Source organism: Camellia sinensis, chromosome 7 (genome assembly GCF_055761805.1).
Source record: "Camellia sinensis isolate YWXY chromosome 7, ASM5576180v1, whole genome shotgun sequence".
Taxonomy (NCBI): domain Eukaryota; kingdom Viridiplantae; phylum Streptophyta; class Magnoliopsida; order Ericales; family Theaceae; genus Camellia; species Camellia sinensis.
The window spans coordinates 151,829,423-151,845,538 of NC_138967.1; the positions used below are offsets into that span (position 1 = coordinate 151,829,423).

Consider the following 16,116-nt stretch of genomic DNA (forward strand, 5'->3'; position numbering starts at 1 on the left):
AGAGTTTGCATGGTAGCTATACAAAGCAAAGCATGGATGACTCAAATGACCAAAAACAGTCCCTTAGCATACTAAAACAACAATAAAAGCTTCACAAAGCTAGGCCAAAACACATGAGCATGGTAGTCTAAATGCTAGGCACATGTTGAGGCAAATCATGGCATTACAAGGCATGTGTGCTAAGCAAGTATGGTGTACCAAAACCAACTTAAAACAATGCTATTTCATGGCAAAATAAGCATAAATAACAGCTAAGGCATGGTCAACAAGAGCCTAAGCTAGGTGCTCACTCAAGAGGCAAAAATGGTCCTTTTCAAGGACAACAAGGAGAGGGGGTGGCCCTCTCCTCCTTGGGACCTCAAGGCACCATCCTCACCTCTGAAATCCCTCAAGATTTCAGTGGTGAGGGGGCCCAAATCCAAGGTCTCGGAACTCACCCAAAATGGCACAAAATGGAGCCTTACAAGGCTTAAGAGGTGTCAAACAACCCCAAAGCTTGAAACAACCTTAAACAACTATTTAGAGGGCCTAAAAATAGAACTTTTTTATGTTATACACAAAGCTCAAATATAGATGCAAGATAGGTAAACGTAGTGTGCAAAAATGGGGGATAAAAGGGAAAAGTGATTACCCTTGTAGACCTTCTTCAACAATGGAGCTCCAACAGCTTCTTGAGGTTGAAATCAGCTCCAAGAACTCCAAGAACACTCCTTTGGCCCTCAATAACCAAGAAAAGGTGTAATGGTGGGTGTTTGTGTGCAAAAGTAGGACCAAACACACACTAAACTAACAAGAGAGGGAAATATAGAGATGGAATAGATACAAATTCCTAACCCTAATATCAAAGCTCTCTAAAAATGTTGTCTAACCTAATGCCAAGAGAGGAGCCCTCTTCTTATAGGCAATTTCCTCTTGTAAGGCTTCCAAAACAAGCCATCCAAGAGGGAAATCCCACCATAAACGTGTATGGAGGCAACAGAGTGGGTGCCAGCTATCACAGTTGGCACAAAATATCTACTAAAAGTAGATGAACAGTGATCGGCCATTCAAAATTGCCATTTTGGCAAAATAAATGGCCGACCGGCAACAAAGAGTGCCGACCGGCAATATACATTGCCGATGGCACAAAATCACTGGCCGGTGGCCTCAAGCCATGGCCGGTGATGTTTGGGGATGCCTCACAAGGCATTCCCTGCCCCTCCAAGGCAAAACACAAGTGTTTGGTGCAAAACCAGACACAACACGGTCGAGTCGAGAGATCCTGAGGCAAGGCGCGTAACCGAGACCTCCGGGAACTCAAGACGAACACAAACAAGGGTAATCACCAAGTGTTCCAATGGTGACGTCCAAGTCTTGAGGACGGTCAAAAATGGGGTGTCTACACATTGTTATGCACATCTATCTAGCATTGTTATGCACCGTTACACCGGCATTGTTATGCACATTATATTTGCATTGTCATGAACCTCTTCACTTGCGTAGTCACGCACATTTCACTTGCATTGTTGTGCACGCCCTTTTCCGCCTTTCTGAAACACCAGGATACGTCCCTATACTTCTCCCCTTTTGTTAAGAGCATTTGGAATACGTTCCAATGCTTATACCTTTTCGAAACACCGGGATACGTCCCAACGTTTCTCTCTCTCCGAAACACCGGGATACGTCCCTATGTTTCTTATACCTTTCCGAAACACCGGGATACATCCCTATGTTTCTCATTCCTTCCGAAACACCAGGATACGTCTCTATGTTTCTCATTCCTTCCGAAACACCGGGATATGTCCCTATGTTTCTCCTTATTTTTGAAACACCGGGATACGTCCCTATGTTTCTTCTTCTTTTCCGAAACACCGGGATACGTCCTTATGTTTCTCATTCCTTCTGAAACACAGGGATACATCCCTATGTTTCTCATTCCTTCCGAAACACCGGGATACGTCCCTACGTTTCTCTCTCTTTCCGAAACACCGGGATACGTCCCTATGTTTCTTCTCCTTTTCCTGAAACACCGGATACGTCCCTATGTTTCTCCCTCTTTGGTTAAGAGCATTCGAAATACGTTCCAATGCTTGAACCATTCTGAAACACTGGGATATGTCCCTATGTTTCTCCTCCTTTGGTTAAGAGCATTTGGAATGCGTTCCAATGCTTATACCTTTCCGAAACACCGGGATACGTCCCTATGTTTCTCCTTCCTTCCAAAACACCGGGATACGTCCCTATGTTTCTCTACCTCTCTGAAACACTGGGATACGTCCCTATGTTTCTCCGTCGTTTCGAAACATCGGGATATGTCCCTATGTTTCTCCCTCTTCGGTTAAAAGCGTTTGGAATACGTTCCAATGCTCACACCATTCTGAAACACTAGGATACGTCCCTATGTTTCTTCCCCTTTGGTTAAGAGCATTTGGAATACGTTCCAATGCTTATACCTTTCCGAAACACCAGGATACGTCCCTATGTTTCTCCTTCCTTCCGACACACCGGGATACGTCCCTATGTTTCTCTACCCCTCTGAAACACTGGGATACGTCCCTATGTTTCTCCTTTGTTTCGAAACACCGGGATACGTCCCTATGTTTCTCCCTCTTCGGTTAAAAGCATTTGGAATACGTTCCAATGCTCACACCATTCCGAAACACCGGGATACGTCCCTGTGTTTCTCTCTCTTTGGTTAAGAGCATTTGGAATATGTTCCAATGCTTATACCTTTTCTGAAATACTGGGATACGCCCCTATGTTTCTCCCTTCTTTCCGAAACACCGGGATACGTCCCTATGTTTCTTCTCCGTTTCCGAAACACCAGGATACGTCCCTATGTTTCTCCTTCCTTTCTGAAACACCGGGATATGTCCCTATGTTTCTTCTCTGTTTCCGAAATACCAGGATACGTCCCTATGTTTCTCCTTCCTTTCGAAACACCGGGATACGTCCCTATGTTTCTTCTCCTTTTCAAAATACCGGGATACGTCCCTATGTTTCTCCTTCATTCCGAAACACCGGGATACGTCCCTACGTTTCTCTCTCTTTCTGAAACACTGGGATACGTCCTTATGTTTCTTCTCCTTTTCCTGAAACACCGGGATATGTCCCTATGTTTCTCCCTCTTTGGTTAAGAGCATTTGGAATACGTTCCAATGCTTATACCTTTCCGAAACACCGGGATACGTCCCTATGTTTCTTGCATAATCATAAGTTATGCTCGGCTTTGTGCATTGTCTTGCATTTTGCCCCTACCTTCGGGCGCATATCTTTGTCTGTTGCTTGTATGCTTTGTCTAAGTCTTCGGCCTTGTCAAAAATGGGTCATCTCTGGGCTTTGACACTCACTTCCGTCATTGTTATGACTTTCGAGTTCTGTCAAAGAGGGGCAACTGCAGACACCTCATTTTTGACCGTCCTCAAGACTTGGGCGTCACCGTTTGAACACTCGGTGATCATCCTTGTTTGTGTTCGTCTTGAGTTCCCGGAGGTCTTGGCTACGCGCCTTGCCTCAGGATCTCTCAACTCGACTGTATTGTGTTTGGTTTTGCACCAAACACTTGTGTTTTGCCTTGAAGGGGGCAAGGAATGGCTTATTGGCCATCCCCACACATCACCGGCCATGGCTTGGGGCCACCGGCCATTGTTTTGTTGCCATCGGCCAAATGTTTGGCCGGCCGGCACTTTTTGTGGCCGGCCGATGATCTATTTTGGTCAAATTGCATTTTTTGCCAGCTGACCACTGTTCACCTACTTTTGCAGAGATTTTTGTGCCAACTGTGATAGCTGGCACCCACCTTTGCTCCCCTCCATACACGTATATGGAGGGATTTCAACCTTGTTAGCTTGCCTTGGAGGCTTTACAAGGTTGAATCTTCTATAAGAGGAGGCCTCTTCTCCCTCTTTTAGGTTAGACAAAATTTTGTCAGAGGGCTCTAGTTTTAGGGTGTGAGTCGTGTATCTATCCTATATCTATATCTCCCTCTCTCTTGTGTTTTGTGTGTGTTTTGTCTTACTTTTGTGCACAAACACCCACCATTACACCTTCCTTTAGCTACTGAGGTACTAAGAGGCTGTTCTTGAAGTTTTGGAGCTGGTTTGAGCCAAAGAAGCAGCTGGTCCACCATTTGTGAAGAGGGTCTTCAAGGGTAACATTCTTGCCTTTTTTTACCCCATTTTTCCATAGCTTTTTTGACTACCTTGCATCTGTTTTTAGACTTGGTGTATAACATATAAAATTCTTGTTTTTGTCTACTCTAAATAGTTGTTTGAGAGTGTTTTGAGCTTTGAGGTTGTTTGACCCCTCTCAAGCCATGTTAGGCTCCATTTTTGTGCATTTTTGGTGAGCTCCGGGACCATTGTGTTTGGGCCTCCTCACCACTGTAATCTTGAGGGATTTCAGTTGTGTGGATGGTGCCTTGAGGTCCTGAGAAGGAGAGGACCATCCCCTCTCCTTGTTGTCCTTGAAAATGGCCATTTTAGCCTCTTGAGGGAGCATCTAGTTTAGGTCCATGTTGATCATGCCTTGACTGATTTTTGTGCTTATTATGTCATAATATAGCTCTGTTTTTAGTTGGTTTAGACACACCATGCTTGCTTTGCATACTTGTCGTGTAATGCCATGATTTGCCTTAACATGCTTTATGCTTTGAGCCTTGTTTCTAGCATGTTTTTGGCTTAGCTTTGTGAAGCTTTTATGCTTGTTTTGATGTGCTTGAGGACTGTTTTTGGTCATTTGGGTCATCCATGCTTTTCTTTGTATAGCTACCATGTAATCCCCCTTGTAGGCCTTAAGTATCGGACCCTCTAGCACGCTATCCTTACATTATTTCAGTGGTTTGGAACCACTTACCATGCCATTTCAGTCCACCTAGCATGCTTGTATGCTTGCATTTGATGCCCCTCTAATGTGTTAAAAGGTTGTTGACTTATGCCCTTTGTTTAGGCCCTTGTGCACGCTTGCATGTTTAGGTCACTTAGATGCCATCTAGGTGTATCCTTAGCTTTGCTTAGGCCTTCCTTGGACCTGTTTTAAGTCCTTTTAGCCTTGTGAGGCTTGGTTGACTTAGCCATGGTTTAAGCCTCTTTGGGCTTGCCTTGAATCTTGGGCCGTTGTTGCATGTTTATCTTGTCTTGTTTACTTGGTTTGGCATCTTTACAACATGATTTTCAGAGCTTATATGCATGCCATCTGTCCATGTTTGCATCCTCTTAAGTGTGCTTGAGAGTTGTCTCTATATGCCTAAGTGTTGGTCCTTGTGTGCATGCATGTTTGTATGTCATTTTGACTTCATTTTTGAGCATGTTGGCCACTGTTTTGGGCTTAGTATAGAGCTTCCTAACTAGTGTAAGTCCCTCTGTTGCATGGTTGTTGCATGCTCACCCTGTATGTTGTTGCATATTTGTGTGTTGTTGCATGGTTGAAGTTGCATGATTGAATGAAGTCACATGCTTGCATGCATGCTTGAACACCCACATTGTGTCTTGCATACTTGTTGGTTGCATTGCTTCATGCCTTGCATGATTGTTATATGCCTTGTATGCTTCTTTGCATTTCCATGATTGCATGCTAGCCCACATGCCTAGGTTGCATCACATTGGCACGCAGGCTTAACCTCTTGAATTGATTGTGATGGAGGTTGAGCCCCATTGTTTGTTTATGAGCATTTCACTCCACGTTGAAAATGCATAACTTGGTTCCTTGGGCCATCACACATAGAAATGTGCGATTGGTGATCCGAGAATCGAGAACCATGTCCCTTTGAGTCATAAGCATGATAAGGGATGTGATGGTGCACACATCTTCTTGAAATGCATCGCCATGCCAAGTTTTGCCCTCTGTTGCTATCAAAAACAAGTTCTGCAGGAAGTTTTGGCCGGTCGACTAAATACAGTGCCGACCGGCCATCCATCAATGGCCGATGGATCAATTTGTGGTCGGTGATCATTTCCCTTGGTCGGTGGTGTTCCCCCTCAGCCGGTGGTGTCCCACAGCACCCAAAGAAGTAACCCTGGGACTTTGGCAGTCTTCAGAGGAGCAGAGCAGGGAAAACAGAGGCAGCTTGTGCATGGTAGTGGCCTTCCGTGCGGAACCGAGCATGCGTGCATTGGGCCCTTTCCCCGAGGCTACTTTTATTGCTTTCTTAGATTAGTTAATTTGCTTAACTAGTTTAATTTGTCTGTAATAATTAATTAGCTTGTAGGTTAGTTAATTGTATTATTCTTTTGGTCCCTCTGAGCGAGGGCAAATTTGTAATAAGTGTGGGTGCGTGTGTACATGTCTTCCAACCCTCACTTCTTCCTCCCTTTTACTCACTTGCTTTGATGGTTAGTATTAGGGCATATTTAATTTAGCATACCTCATGCTATGCATGTGTGCATCATTCATCAATATTGCATGCACCGGGCTCGGCGCATCATGCTAACTGCATAATTATTTCAAATCCAACTTGAATGCATGCCATTTGTACATTCCACATGCCATTCTAGGATTAGCCGAGCTTATCCTAATTGCATTTTGTGTGCGTCGCATTAGGCACTTAACATGGACTTGGATCATACATTGATTCCTAACGAGTTCTTTGTTTTGGCTTGGAGTACACTGTAAGTGTTTTGTGCTTTAGCATCTCGCATGAGTGTGAATGTTAAATATGGCGGCATACTTACCATGAGGCTAACTGCTTATGTGATATAATTGCCTGAGTGCCTGTGGATGGAGGTTAAATTACCTAAATTGGAATAATGCACTAAAAACTATGAGTTTTAAGCCCACTTGAGGGTGGCAAAACCTGCATTTTAGACTACTTGCGAGTAGCAAACCATTTTCAAAACAAACATGCAATGTTTTGTTCCAATTTAGGCGATTTGGTCTATACTTGTTTGCTGTGCGCATAACATAGTAATTCTAGGCTAATAACCGGAATTGGAACACATAATGCTTTCAAAACAAGATATCACGGTTAGTAGAGGCCGATCTTTGATCGGGCGAGAGGGGGTGCTCATAGTTGACCTTCCCCAATCGTACCCAAGTTCCCGAGCCGAGGCAACTTTGGTGATGACGGACACGTGGCCTTTGGCACCGAGTCAGGGTTTCCTAAATTTCCCAAAATAAAATATTTAGGTGGCGACTCTGTATCTGGCAAAGTAGTCCATGTTTGGCACTTCTTTTCTAAAAATCTATTTTTTCTCAAAACGATTTGTCGGATTTGGACTCTTTGGTTCTGGTTAAGAACTGTGACAATTTGAGAGTCCTGAACTGTAGTAGACCCACAAATGAACAGAACGGGACCCATCCTCCCGGGGCGTTCGGGGACGTCTACAAAACCCCACAACTTCAAGTTAAATACCTCAAGCCACTTTGGATCTAATAATACTCTATCAATTCGACTCCACTTTTCATCTTCTCTTGAGTTACACCATGTAAATTTCCTACCACACAATGGCAAGTCAGACACTTCACAACTTTCAATGAACTCATTAAACTCCTTCATTCCCTTGTCTCTTCTAGAGCACCCTTTCCTTTCACCAATGTTCCTTATTTCATTAAAATATCCACCCAAGCACCAAGGTTTAGGAAAATCCTTCTTTAATTTGACTAAGCTATTCCAGAGCTTGCTTCTTAACCCCACTTCATTAGGTACATAAACATTTAAAATTGCACACTCAAAAGTATTAAAAAAGGTACCTGAGAGCAATATGAACCTCCTGCTACTACAACACTCTACTATCTGAAACATCCCTGGGTCCCACACACAAAGTAACCTCCCAGATGCACCCTCAGAGTTCACAGTCATAAATTCCATATTATCCCTATGCCACAATGACCTTACTTCAGCCTCCAAGATCTCAGATTTCTTGGTTTCCTGGAACAACACCATATCAACCTTTCTTTCCTTCAAGCGCTTCCTAATCTTTCCTTTCTTTTCCTTCTTGCCCAACTTAGAAAAATAATATGATTTGTAACATAATGTATAATTAGTTTTTTACAAATATAAACTTTACTAAGTATATTTTAAATGAATTGTTGAAATGTTTGGATGTATTAATCTTTTTTAACATACACTTTATTATTTGTAAAAATTTAACTACTCTTTTTTTTGTTTTTGACACGTGATTATACATTCAAATAAGGAATACAATATACAAAGACATGGATCGATTGTCTGCATTTAAGGAGGGATTAATAACATGGTCAAAGTGGGTGGACTCTAACATTGATCCTAATGTCTCAAAAGTATTTTTTTCAAGGCATTTCACCTATTCATTATAAGTAAGTCCTTTCACTCCCTCTCTTGGTAATTGTTGCAAGTGTCATCCCGGTTCTAGCACTTTGTCGTGATTAAGAGAAAGTATTTTATATAATAGGTATGTCATGCGACTAAAATGACATAGTGTACTCTTTCACTCGTCAATTCAGAAGTGATAAAAATTATTTCTAATGAGTTACTTTACACTCAGCCCAATGAGAAGTTTGGTGTCTAAATTACTAAGAGTGATTTAAGTTTAAGTCAAAATGTTCAAATTTTATTTACTAATTTTACAAAGATTTCAACTCTAGGAGAAGGTCCCTCATTGGACTCAAAATTAACAAAAGTAATCACCCAACATTATGAAAAAAAAAAAAAAAAATTCTCATTTTCCAATATTTTGCAAAGGACAAATGTGAAGAGTTTAATTTCTTACATTTTTCTTTTACTTTTTGTTGTTATTGAGTAGTGGTAAAGCATGGAATGATTCCAATTTAGCAACTTGCCAAGGGCAAACACAACCATTAAGTGGTTCATCATATGCCGAGGTCTTACCACCTGTGATAGCTGTGGTGAAAGAAGTGCTAAATAATATGACTACTCCGGTTACTTTGCTAGACATAACAATACTATCATAATTGAGAAAAGATGGGCATCCATCAGTTTATGGCACTGACGGAGAGAATGAATATGATTGCAGCCATTGGTGTGTTGTTGGTGTTCCTGATACTTGGAATGAGCTATTGTATGCAATTCTTGTTTCTAGTGATTAGATAGAAATGACTATGATCCCTCTCCATAGAAGAACAATTGATGGTGTAAACATTGTTTTAGAAAAATCTAATATGAAGTTCTTCAAATAAATAAATAAATTAATTAATTAATTAAAAAATAAAACACAAAAATAAACAAGCAACAAATATTAATTGAAAAAGCTAGAAATCCCCTAGATGTTAATTTGTGATTATGTATCAATTTTAAGCAGTAAACAACAATCCCAATCAAACAAACAATCAAGACAAATCGACACAACGATTTTACGTGGAAAAACCACAATTGCACACCTCCAATTGTGATAAAAAAATCACGGGCAACAGCCACAAAACAATCCACTAAAAAGATATAAAGGAATTACACAAGTATGCTCTCAATTACCTAGCGAATCCACACCCGAATTGAACCAACCTCTATGTGCCTCTTCCAACCCCGTCTTCACCTCGGAATTGTCTTGACGATGAGCCACTCCAGAATCCACCAAAGCTTCAGGCTCGAATTCTTCCGAATCCACCGAAGAACAACTCTCTCTTTTGTGTAGAACAAACAAATAATCCTTTGATGTATACTCTTTAAACCATGAGTTGAATACTCAATCAAAACATCAAAGAAAACTAGGAAAATATCCCCAGATATAAACTCTAGAACCCAAGAAGAAGATCTGGAGAAGTAATCCTAAAATCTGACAGAAACACGTACTTATAGAAATCTGAATCGCAATGCTCGCTCAAGCGAAGACTCTCTCGCTCGAGCGAGGAACCAAAAATGCGTGTTTTCCATAAGTGGCTTCGCTCGAGCCACGCATCCTTTGGCAAAGTGGCAATCTTGAAAGCATTAACATCACAAACTTCTCTGCAAGGCACAATTCGGGTTGGATTTGCATCTAAACACTCATAGCCTCACTGAAATAAAAAGTGCGAAAACAAATACAACTTAAAGGAGTTTTGTCAAACGGGATTGCCAAGAATAAAAACCTAACAATCTCCCCTTTTGGCAATGCCATGACAAAAAACACCTAACAAATAAAATCCTAATCACCCCAACCCATTACAACCAACAAACACAATCTTCACACAAACTTCTTTCTCAAGGTCGTGATCTGCAAAACAGCTATTAGTGCCACAATCTCCAAGACACCTATTAGTCCCACAAGAGTATATGAAAAAGCAATAAACATATGAATAGATGAAAAACATGAATAGATGTGACTTGGAGATTTTAAGAACATGTAGCATGACAATCGGAGATTTAAAGACATGTAACATGAATAGATGAAAACTAAGACACATGCACCCGCACCCGACACAACATAACTCCCCTTTTTTGTCACGAATTGACAAAGAAAGCTCAAACAACTATAGCATGCAAGAAGGAAATAATAAGCAAATAGTGCATAGCAACATGCAAAACATATAGCCAATCTCCCTTACCAAACATATCAAAGTGTTCATGCTAAACAACTCTTGAAATGAAAAACCAAACTCCCTTACCAGCCCAAATCAAGATGAACCAAACTCCCCCTCACTAAAAGCAACCACAAACACTAAAAACAGTGAACAAGAAGAAAAAGACAAAAAATAATATGGTGGAGCAAGCAAGGAATTATAGATTTGTACCTTAAAACACACAAGATTATACAAGAAGCACAATTACTTGAAAACACAATGTGCACAGCCTCTAGAAGATTCCTCACAAAAGAAAGTGATGCATTATGTGAAAAGCATAGATTCCATGATAAAAGTGTGTGTATGACTCTTGGAGTTCGACAAACACTAGATTCAAATCCTACCAGTGAGCTGAAAGCTGGACCTCCGGCAAGAGAATCTAAGCACAACAAAGAAAAGTCAAACCACCAGAAATCAAGGGGTATTTGGTGAGTAAAAGCGGAGGCTCCCCCTCAATCAATGAATCCTTTATTTTTTCCTTTTTTTTCACATCTTTTTCTTTTCTTTCTTTTCCTGCTCCTTTTTTTTTTTTTTGTGCACATTTTTCCTTTCTTTTGCACACTCATTGGCGGCTGACACGCTCAAGAGTAAGGAAACCGAACCAGAGAAGCATGGATATAATAAGGTTGGCCTGGTTGGTGACTCTAAGGTAGCCTTTTCCTCATGGTTGGACTACAAAGAATAGAGGGGAAAGCTGTGGAGATGCAAAAAGATGGAAGGTGGTTAAGAGACTCAACATCACCCATGATATGCTAGTATAGGTCAATTCCTCTAGAAAAGAAAAAGATACAATGCCAGAAGTCCATAGAAAAAAAATAATCACTAAGGCGGAAGACTCCGATATTTGCTAATCCAAGAGTGTGTACAGAATGAGACATACTAATCAAAAAACACACACTCCAAAATGAGTAATGACCACAGAAAGCACACACATATTAACATGTAATGGATATTCTTATCAATTCCAATATGCACCAAGGACCACTCAAAAATTTTAAGCTTGCAAAACCATACTAAGAAATTCTTTTTGAGTTTTTTTTATTTTATTATTATTTTACTTTTTCTAAACAAAGCAAGACAGAAAATGAACATGCACACATTAAGTGACTCAAAAAGAAAAAAAAAACACATAGAAACCTAAAAACTAAAAAGAATTAACACAAGTCAAGTTTTCGCACCCAAACCGCTTTAGTATGAACAAGGTTGTGAGAATTGCAGTTATTGGATGGTGTCTTGACGTTGTGGTTCCCTTCCCCTTCAATGGGAACCCGTCTTGACTTGGTTTCCAACTTCCTATGTCTAGGTCTAGGCAAATACAAACTCGCTCCAAGTTTGGTCTCAAGCTGATCAAAATAAGGAGGTCTAATATGACCTTTAACCTCATTACCACCAATGATGTGTCTCTTACCCCATGAGATGTTAGAATTTCTTCCATCTTTATGAGACACTCTCCCATGCAACTTTTAACAATAAGGGCGAATATGACCATGTATACCACAATGATGACAAATAAAAACAGAGTGTACCTTCTTTTCTTTGGCCTTACCAACTCTAGGAAGTTTGAGAAGTCTATCCTCATGTTGAATTTTTTGTTCTCCCTTTCCTTGAGTTCTTGTATCATGAGATGTGGAAGCACTCTTTTTTTGCTCTTTTATACCACCAAAGCCAATGCCACTCTTGTCAGAACAAATTTGTTGAGACCCAATGATATTGTCCAAAGTCTTTGATCCTCTGTTCCAAAGACCAATGGTAGCCATAGCACACTTGAGTTCTTCCTCTTTCTTGATCATTAGTTCTTCCAAAGCAATTTTTAGATATCTCGAGAGTTTCAATCTTTTCTTCATATGTTGCATAGATTTGCTGTAGCTCATTCCTCTCTGTCTCACAAGTCAAGAGTTTTGCACAATGAGCTTGTCGATCATTAGAAATCTTAAGGGCATCATTCCTGGCCTCGAAAATCTCTTTCTTTAATTTGACATTCTCACTTTCACATGCTTTGAGTTTCGTAGTGAGTTTGTCATTCAATTTGGATAAGTTAAGAGATTCCTTATACAACTTTTCATAAGCTTGCTCAAGCTCTTCATCATCACTTCCCGAGGATTCATCATCAGTGGCATTCTCAACCGGCCTCTTCGGATACTCTGTTCGTCCTTCAGTTTGAGAAGCTACCATGAAAGTAAGGAATTGTTTATGTCCCTCTTCACCTTGATCTTCATTGTCACTTTCATCTTTATCAGATTCTGATTCATCATCCCAAGTGATAGCGAGGGCTTTCTTCTTCCTCAAACGAGTGGGGCATTCTGAAGCAAAGTGGCCAAATCCTTGGCATTCATAGCATTGGACTCTTTCAGAGTTCCCTTGTATCTTTCCTTTCTCCTTCTTGGCTATAGGATTAATTCTGAGTTTATCTTTGCCTTTAGATTTATGAGTATGAGTAGATTCCAAAAGTTTAGGATTCTTTTTCAGAAAAGATTTTTTAAATTGTTTTATAAAAGCATCCGTAATCTTGGAATCTATCTCACAATCCTCATCAGAATCCTCTTCAACTCTATGAGCACTACTATAAGCAATAGTATCTTTTTGTTTCTTTTTGAAATTCCTATGTGCCTCATAAGTTTGGAGATTTCCAACCAAATGATCTAGCTTGAGGTTATCAACATCTTGAGCCTCCTCAATAGCCGTAACTTTTGGTTGGAACTGATCGGGCAAGGACCTCAAATTTTTTCCAACAATCTTGGATTCTGGTATTTTTTAATCTAAATTGAAGTTGGAATTTACAATGTCACTCAACTTCGCATAAAATTCATCAAAGGTCTCACTATCTTTCATTGAAAGGTTTTCGAAACTAGATGTGAGTCTTTGAAGTTTTGAGCGTTTCACAGAAGGAGTGCCCTCATGAATAGTTTGTAAGATATCCGAAGCCTCTTTTGCGACTTCACAATTACAAATACGACTAAACTCTTCAGGTGTGACAGCGCAAAAGAGACAATTGATAGCTTTACTATTCCAACTACTATTTTGGTAATCAATTGTGTCCCACTTATCGATTGGTTTGGGAAAAGCTACTCCATTAACGGTAATTGCCGGTTCAATCGACCCATACATGACAGATTGCCAAACTTTTTCATCAATAGATTTTAAAAATGATCTCATCCGAGCTTTCCAAAACGAATAATTGGACCCGTCAAGTAGGGGTGGTCGAACCATAGAATTTCCCTCACGAATTGAATCCATTATCACAAATCAAACAAGATCTTGCTCAAAAGTTTTAAAAAACAAAAAGAGCGATCCGCTCTGATACCAATTGAAAAATCTAGAAATCCCCTAGATGTTGATTTGTGATTATGTATCAATTTTAAGCAGTAAACAACAATCCCAATCAAACAATCAAGACAAATCGACACAACGATTTTACGTGAAAAAACCACAATTGGACACCTCCAATTATGATAAAAAAAAACCATGGGCAACAGCCACAAAACAATCTACTAAGAAGATATAAAGGAATTACACAGGAATACTCTCAATTACCTAGTGAATCCACGCCCAAATTGAACCAACCTCTATATGCCTCTTCCAACCCTGTCTTCACCTCGGAATTGTCTTGACGATGAGCCACTCCAGAATCCACCGAAGAACAACTCTCTCTTTTGTGTAGAACAAACAAATAATCCTTTGATGTATACTCTTTAAACCATGAGTTGAATACTCAATCCAAACATCAAAGAAAACTAGCAAAATATCCCCAGATATAAACCCTAGAACCCAAGAAGAAGATATGGAGAAGTAATCCTAAAATTTGACAGAAAGACGTACTTATAGAAATTTGAATTGCGATGCTCGCTTGAGCGAAGACTCTCTCGCTTGAGCGAGGAACCAAAAACGCGTGTTCTCCATAAGTGGCTTTGCTCGAGCCATGCATCCTTTGCTCGAGCGAACAAACACCTCTTTCAGGTCTTTATGCAGACGCAGTCCTTCGCTCGAGCGAGAACTCCTTCTCTCGAGCGAGCAAGGGCGGACATGCAGCTCAATCTTCGTCATAATCAGCGAAGTGGCAATCTTGAAAGCATTAACATCACAAACTTCTCTGCAAGACACAATTCGGGTTGGATTCGCATCTAAACACTCATAGCCTCACTGAAATGAAAAGTGCGAAAACAAATACAACTTAAAAGAGTTTTGTCGAACGGGGTTGCCAATAATAAAAACCTAACATTAACAAATGCAAATATGTGAATGGTTGAATTTTATTTGTTTATTTTTTATGTTTTGAGCAATGCTAGAGATTGTAAAAATGAGTTTTAAAAATAGATCCTTTTTTGGTCTAAATTCTCAAAAAAAAATTTTAAACAGGTTTTCATTTGTCTTTATTGAACTTTTTTATATATTTTTTATTTTAATCAAATTTTGTTACTTTGTAAATACATTATGATTAGATGCATTTAAAAAATAATAATAATAAAAAAAAATTACCAAAAACAAATGAAAAGTCCAACAAAAATGCACATAGATTTTTATTCGAATTTTCATATGTTTTTAGTATTTTTTTTAGTATTTTAGTCAATTTATTTTATTTTTTAGATGCATCTAGTTCATGTACAACTAAAAAGTACAAAAAAATTAACTAAAATATGAAGGAAAACAGTGAGGGATTTAGCCAAAACCCCCTTGGTCTAACATTTTGGTACAAAAGGACACGAGCTAATTGTATTATTTGAGACACCCTTCTCCATTAAAATATAAGGTGAATTGACTATAATATCCCTATATATATAAAGAGTCGAAGGCTTGCATACACCAAATCATTCTTACTTTAGTTTCGTTTCAAAACACTGCCCGAAAAACTCTTATTCGAAAGCAAAATCATCACGTTTTGCTACAGTTTCATCACTATTTCTCTTTCAAGTTGGTTATCACATCACAAATATCATCTTCTACTTAATCATTGATCATCGGCTCATCTCCGACACTGATCTGTTTGAATATCAAGATTAGAGGATTAAATCTATAAAATTCTCTCACTTTTTGGAAGTTTATTTAAATTGAGTTTTATTTATTTTTATTTTTTTTTGATCAGTTCAAATACTAAGATTGGGATCCCAAATGAAAATGTTATTGCAGTATGTTCAATAGCGAGAATAGTAAAATTTTACTGCCTACTAGAATAAAATTTTAGAGTAAATTACAGGTACCTTACTTGAGGTTACTGACAATTACACTGGCCTCCCCTCTTTTTTTTTTGAAATTACACTGACTTCCCTTAAGGTTTACTTTTTTTATTTGCAAATTACCTATTCTCATTAGTTGACCGTTAGTTTGACTAACAGTTTTATTTTTTTTTATTTTTTGGTGAAAATTAGTGATTTGTTGTTAGATTAGCACATAAGGAGATTTCAATTTGGTTTGTATAACATTTGAAGTGATTATCTGTAAATAAAAAATAAAAGAAATCAATTAAGCATTTTAGGTAAACCAAGCCAAATGAAAAATACAAAACTTTTATTTATGTAATGGAATAAATTATATATATATGTGGGAAATTTTGTGGGACGTGTACTATATGCACTTTTAGTTACTATCTTTGTGATCTTGGCTATGACCTATTGTGATGTTAGTTATGATTCATTGTGATATTATTTATGACATTATTTTAGTTATGATATTTTGCTA

General features: G+C 39.1%; 1 pseudogene; it reads left to right on the plus strand.

Annotated features, from left to right (window-relative positions):
• The window catches only part of LOC114285805 (protein trichome birefringence-like 41), a 43,638-nt pseudogene extending 34,638 nt beyond the window's left edge, over positions 1-9,000 (plus strand).
• The last annotated feature ends 7,116 nt before the right edge of the window (positions 9,001-16,116 follow it).